Raw genomic sequence first — 7,500 nt, forward strand, 5'->3', positions numbered from 1 at the left:
TCTCTCTCTCTCTCTCTCTCTCTCTCTCTCTCTCTCTCTCTCTCTCTCTCTCTCTCTCTCTCTCTCTCTCTCTCTTTCAATTTATCTATCTCTCAATATTTTCCTTCCTTTTTGATCTTTCCCTTTTCCTTTCTGTTTTCTTTGATTTATTTTCCTCTCATTTTTTCATTCTTACCTTTTATCTTTTCTTTCCTTCTTCCTTCATTACTTTCTTTCCGTATCCTTTCCATCTATTTATCTATTTTTTCTTTATTTTTATCCTTTTTTTTCCTTGTTTTGGCTTTTCCTCTCACTCATTCCTTCCTTTCCTCTTTCCTTCTCGTTCTTCCTTCCCCTCTTTCATTTTTCCATTCTCTCTCTCTCTCTCTCTCTCTCTCTCTCTCTCTCTCTCTCTCTCTCTCTCTCTCTCTCTCTCTCTCTCTCTCTCTCTCTCTCTCCCCCTCTTTCTCTCTCTCCCTCTCTCTCGTGCGCTGGCGTGATTTCCAATACCAGGAGGAGGAAGTGTGTTTATTGCAATACAGACGAGATTATTATATTTCCCTCGGCTTTTTTCTGTTCTTCTTTATTTCGTTCGAGGCAAGAGCAGTGGACGAAGAGGGTGGCTATCTTATGGTGGTGGTGGTGGTGGGTGGTGGAAGGAGAGTACGTGAGGGGAAAGGATTACAAGTTCAGTTTTTACCTCCATGGAGTTTATTGGTAAAAGTATAAGGGAAGGGAAGTTGCAAGAGGAGCAAGAAGAGCAAGGTTAGGATTCGTATTGAGCAGTGTATATAGATGTTAGAAGCTGCATAGGAGAAGAGAATGGTTACGTTAGGGGATCAATCACTTATATATCAAATTCGTAGAGGAAGACAAGTGTTTGAATCTCTGTAGAAAAGATAAAAGGGATCATTAATGTTAGGTATTCAAAGAAGAAAAAAAAGAAAAAGTAAAAAAACGATCGAATCCCTTTTTCAATGTCAACTGTTATTGCTTATATTAATAGAGTTCGTATAGAGAGGCAGATGTTCGAAGGTGGATATAATAGAGAAATGGCAATACTTAACCTTAGGAACTCTTACTCATTAACAGAACACGTACTGTCTTAAATATGGCTAATACTGTATATACGGATGTTTTTATAGTTTTTTCAGGAGTAGATAAAATATGAAGCAAAAAGCAGAAACAAGATAACGAAGAAAATGATAGAATTCTAATCAACCACATCCTTATTAATCACCTCCTTCTCATATCCGACCATTCATTTCTTTCCGGCCCATACCAGAATCATTAATGAATACGGCTTGAAAAAGAAGATTAATGACCGAAGAATTGAGATCAAGTTTTGTGAAGTAGGTGAAAAAGATCCTTAATGAGCAGGTATAGAAGTGAAAGGGAAAGGAGGGTAGGGTAAGAAATTAGGTAGGTGAGAAAGAAAGTATGTAAGGTAAGAAGTGAAAGGGAAAGGGAGATAAGTTAAGAGAGTAGATAGGTAAGGTAAAAACTGAAAGGGAAAGTAGGTAAGAAAGTATATAAGAAAAAAGGGAGATAAGGTATAAATGAAAGGGAAACGCAGGTAAGCTAAAAAAAGATGTTAGATAAGAAGTAAAAGAGAGACAAAATAAAATAAAACCGCTAAGAAATAAGGTAGATAAGGTAAGGAATGAAAGAGAAAGACAAGCAACATAAAAAAATAGGTAAATAAGAAAGAAAGAACAAAGAGAAGTTAAGAATTGAAAGGAAAAGACAAAATAAGAAAGAAAATAAAGTGATCGAAGAAACTAATTAAAGGGGTCAGTTTGGCATTAAATAAAGTTAATTAAGGGAGACAAGTGAAGTGATTCATTTAATTAAGAGACGAAAGAATGTATTAGAAGAAATAAATAAGGGAAAGTTTTTGAGAGAGAGAGAGAGAGAGAGAGAGTAATGTCAAGGTCACATCAAGAAAATACCACTCACACCTCCTCCTCCTCCTCCTCCTCCTCCTCCTCCTCCTCCTCCTCCTCCTCCTCCTCCTCCTCCTCCTCCTCCTCCTCCTCCTCCTCCTCCTCCTCCTCCTCGTATGTTCTCAAGCCATTGCTGTCAACCACGTGGACTAAATAAGGCGCCCTTATTAATTAGGACCATAATGACCTTACTCCATCACCGCCTCCTCCTCTTCCTCCTCCTCCAGCGCCTCTTCCTTCTCCTCGTCGTCGTCCTCCTCCTCTTCTTCCTCCTCTGACTCCTTTTCTTGCTTCTACTCTTTCTGCTTCTTATTCTCCTCTTCTTATGCTTTTCTCCTTTTTTTTCCATCTATCCATTTTTTTCTACTCCTTTTTCTTTATTGATCGCTTTCTTTTCCTCTTTTCTTTCGTTCCTTTTCTCCTCTTCATTATTTTCTTCTTTTTCTTCTTTTCTTTTTCTCCTCCTTATTTGTCTTCATATTGTTCTGGGTCTTGTTCTTCATATTCTCTTTCTTCTAGTTATTGATATTGTTTTTATTTTTGTTCTTTTGTTCTTGTTCTATCTCATCCTTTCTTCTTTCCTCTTTTATTTTTCCTTTTTTTGTTTTGCTTTCTTTTTTTGTTTTGCTTTGCTTTCTTGTTTTCCCTTTTCTTTCTTTTCTTGATTTGGTGCTTCTTGTTCTTGGTCCCTTTAGTCTTCTTGTTTTTCTCCTCCTCCTCCTCCTCCTCCTCCTCCTCCTCCTCCTCCTTCTGTTTCATGTTGTAAGGAAATATTTCTCCTTTCTTCCTTTCTACATTTGAATTTGCGGTAATGACATTAGTATGCGTGTGTGTGCGTATGTTTGTATGTATGTATGTATGTATGTATGACTGTATATGTATTTCTCTTTCTTTCTTTCTCTTTATTTATCTCTTTCTGTATCTATGTTTGTCTGTGTATATTACCTATCCGTCTGTCTATCTATCTATCTATCTATCTATCTGTATCTATCTATTTATCTATCTACCTGTTTTCCTACTTACCCAATTACCTTTCTATCTCTGAACCTTCCTTCGTATCTACTTATCTACCTGTCCTATCTACCTACTTTCCTATCTAACTGACTACCTTTCTACTTGTGAACCTCCCTATGGATCTACGTACCTACCTGTCCAGCTATCTACCTACCTTTAATTATCTACCAGTCCATCAGTCCATCCCTTTACCTGTCTGTCTATTTACCTATTGATCATCCAGGTAACAGGAACATCTCTCACACCACCTTCGCCTCGTCCTTGTAATAATAAGCAGTGAAGGTGGAATTATGCAGCGCCTCCGTCATAAAACCCTCACCTGATCACCTGCCTCTTCGGGGTAATCATCGCTCGCACCTGGTTTTCGTTAGACTTGTTTTATACCTGTTCCACCTGTGTTTTTGTTTTTCCCTTTCTCTTCTTTTACTCTCATCTTTTTCTTTTCGTATTTCTCTTTCGTCTTTTATTCCTTTCTTTCTTGCTTTCTTTCCATTTTCCCTCTTCACCTGTGTTTTCATTTTTCTTTTTCTCTTCCTCTCGTCATTTCCCTTTCTTTCTCTTTGTTTTCTTTTTTCTCTTTCATTCTTTCTTCCTTCCTTACTTTCTTTTAATTTTTTCTTCATTATATTATTTTTATCTTTTTATCTTTTCTTTTTCTTTTCCTCTCACTCTCCTTTTCATTCTTCATTTCTCTCATCCTTCATTTCTTTCAGCTTTAATTTCTTTCATTCTCTATTACTACTACTACTACTACTACTACTACTACTACTGCTACTACTACTGCTACTATTACTACTACTACTACTACTACTACTACTACTCCTGATCATTTGAAGTTTGCAACACCTAATCACGTAACAAGAAGCTCTTAAAAAAAAAATCGTATTCGTAAAATTTCTTAATAATCGTATTTTCAAAAAGTTTCTGTGTTAGTGTCGTTGCTGATTTGTTTTGTGTATATTAACGTTGAATTTGATTATTTTTGTAATATATTTTATTAGGTCGTGACTTTATTTTCATTGTTTTTGTTTCATTCTCATTAAAAGACCATATAAATCACTTTCCGACTAATGAACCTTTACCTCTTAAACTATTATCCCCATCACCATCATCATCATTATCAGCTTCAAGCATTACTAATCTATTCCATGGCAGAGGCTTTTCCTAATGTCCTCCTCTTTTTCTCTCATCTTTTTCTTTTCATATTTCTCTTTAGTCTTTTCTTCCTTCGTTTCTTGCTTTCCATTTTCCCTCTTCACCTGTGTTCTCATTTTTCTCTTTCTCTTCTTTCGTCTTTTCTTACTTCGTTTCTTGTTTCCATTTTCCCTTTTCACTTGAGTTTTCATTTTTCTCTTTCTCTTCTCTCTCTGTCTCTCTGGTGTTAGTGTGTTCAGTCCTGCTCCGGCAAAGGCTGAAATCTCACCTCTCCACCTGGTCCTTTTTCATCCCGGATTTGCTTTGTCTGGGTCGCCACTCGCTTACTTTTTGTCTTTCGGCTTTCACTATGCCTCACTATATATTACCTCTAGTCCTGTCTTATACCCGTACCCCCCTATCCCCCCCCCCCCTCATACCCTTACCAGAATAGATGAAAAGGAAGATAGCGGGACGTTGCAAATTCATCCTCCCTCCCTTTTTCCCTTTCCATTTACATTTCAGCCACACACACACACACACACACACACACACACACACACACACACACACACACACACAGACATAGAAAAACAAGAGAGAAATGAAAAAAAGCTGTTCTTCAATTTAACACTCATAAATTTAACACGTACGCGCATATTAGAACTGCCAATGTCCATCTCACACACACACACAAAAAAAAACAGATAAAAAGCACTTCTTCCTCTTCATCATCATATCTTACACCTTCATATATTAAAGTCTCATACATTACACTCAGAAAATTGAACACATACACATAATAAGACTTTTCCACGTCCATCTAACACATACGAACAACAAAAAAGGAAAGAAAAATTGACGTTCTTCTTCTTCTTCACCATATCTTACATCCCCATATATTAAAGTTTCATATATAACACTCAAGAAATTGAACATATGCACTTAATAAGACCCGTTCACTTCCATCTAACACACATAAGAAAAACAAAAAGAAAAGAAAAATCGTCGTTCTTCTTCACCATATCTTACATCCCCATATATTAAATTTTCATATATAACACTCAGAGAATTGAACACATACACATAATAAGACCTGCCCAAGTCCATCACACACAAAAATAACAGAAAATAAAAGGCCATTCTTCTTTTTCATCTTATCTTACACCTTCATATTTTCAAGGCTCATATATAACACTCATGAAATTGAACATATACACTCGAGAAGACCTGCCCACTTACAATTCTCATGCAGACACAGAAAACATTTGACGTATACACTCGATGACCTGCCCACTTTCAGTTCTCATTCACACACAGAAAAAGCCCTTCTTCTTCTTCATCATAACTAACACCTCCATATGTTAAACCCTCATGCATATACACTCGATAAGACCTGCCCACTTCCAATTCTCATTCACACACAGAAAAAGGCCTTCTTCTTCTTCTTCATCATAACTAACACCTCCATATATTAAACCCTCATGCATATACACTCGATAAGGCCTGCCCACTTTCAATTCTCATTCACACACAGAAAAAGCCCTTCTTCTTCTTCTTCATCATAACTAACACCTCCATATATTAAACCCTCGTACATAAACACCCAGAAAATTGAACACATCCATTACTGAGGAACATCGCGCATTGCCACATATATTACATTCTTTCCTCTCCTTCTATCTCATATTTCAGAGCCTTCATTTGTTGCCCGGCTCTCCTCGATTCCCCAAACTACTTACTCCTCGTGAAATGCAAGGCCGATCCTGGAAACATTAATCTCCCCAATACAACGCGTCGCTCTGTCTAATTATTTTGGGTCTCGTAACCTTGAGAGAGAGAGGGAGGGAGGGAGGAGAAGTCAGGCAGGGAGGGAAGGTACTGAAGAGGTATTGAACAGGGAAAAGTGATCGATGTCTTTGTTATGTTTATTAAGTTTTCGATACAACTCGTCTCTATGTTAAATTATTTTGGAGAGTTGAATGAAGAGGAACAAAACAGAGTGGAGTGTAAATAAAAAAGGAAGAAAGATAGATAAAAAGAGATGAGAGAGAGAGAGAGAGAGAGAGAGAGAGAGAGAGAGAGAGAGAGAGAGTCAGTAAGGGAGGGAAGGAATAAGAATCTATTGGAGAAGGGAATTGATGTATGCTTTTGTTTACACTGTATCAATAACTTATCTTGTCTTTCTATTTAATTCGTTTGGGCCTGGTAACCTTGAGAGGGAGAGAGGGATAAGTCAGCCAGTGAGGGGAGGAATTTGAATATATTGGAAAGGGGAATGCTAGATGTTTATGCTTACAAGTCGGTCTTTTCATACTTCCTCCCTCTATTGATTTATATTGTTACCTTACGAGAAAGATCAAATTAGTAAGTAAGTAAGTAAGTTAGTAAATAGTAAGTGAGGGAAGACATTAGAATATATTTGGAAAGGGGAATTGATCGATGTTTATATATACATCTCACTTACACCTTGTTCTCATTGATATTCCAGTCTGGTAACCTTGAGAAAGAGATCATTGGTATTAGTAGAATCAGGAATTACCATACGTGTATTTGGAGGGGAAATTGATTAAGCTTTATGTTGACACTCCATCAATTTACTCCGTTTACTCCCCTTCCCTTTCTTTCCCTCCTTCCTCTTCTCCCCTCTCCTTCCCTTTCTTTCCTTCCTTCCTCTTCTCCCCTCTCCTTCCCTTTCTTCCCCACCTTCCTCTTCTCCCCTCTCCTTCCCTTTCTTTCCTTCTTTCCTCTTCTCCCCTCTCCTTCCCTTTCTTTCCTTCCTTCCTCTTCTCCCCTCTCCTTCCCTTTCTTTCCTTCCTTCCTCTTCTCCCCTCTCCTTCCCTTTCTTTCCTTCCTTCCTCTTCTCCCCTCTCCTTCCCTTTCTTCCCCTCCCTCCTCTTCTCCCCTCTCCTTCCCTTTCTTCGCCCCTCTCCTTCCCTTTCTTCCCCTCCCTCCTCTTCTCCCCTCTCCTTCCCTCACTCTTTCCTTCCCTCCTCCCTTTCCTTCCCTCCCATCCGTTTCCTCTTCTCTTTCCTCTCTCCTTCCCCCATTTCTCCCCTTCCTTCATCAATTTCCTCTGTTTCCTCTCCTTCCCTTTCTTCCTCTCCCTCCTCTCTCCCCCTCTCCTCTCCTCACCCTTTCCTTCCCTCCTCCCTTTCCTCCCCTACCATCCGTTTCCTCCTCTTCTCCCTCTCCTCTTCCCCCCCTTTCCTCTTGTTTTCTCTAATGATTTGTTCTTGTTAGCTTGAGAGAAAGATCAAAGTTTAGATAGGAAGTGAGGGCAGGATTTTGATTATATTGGAAAAGGGAATTGATAGACGTTCCTGTTTGCTTTTTATTAATTTACTGCTTGTTTTCTTTATTTATTCAGTCTCGTAACCATGACAGAATGATCAAGGTAATAGAGGCAGGAATCTATCTATCTATC

This window comes from Eriocheir sinensis, chromosome 22 (genome assembly GCF_024679095.1).
Source record: "Eriocheir sinensis breed Jianghai 21 chromosome 22, ASM2467909v1, whole genome shotgun sequence".
Lineage (NCBI taxonomy): Eukaryota > Metazoa > Arthropoda > Malacostraca > Decapoda > Varunidae > Eriocheir > Eriocheir sinensis.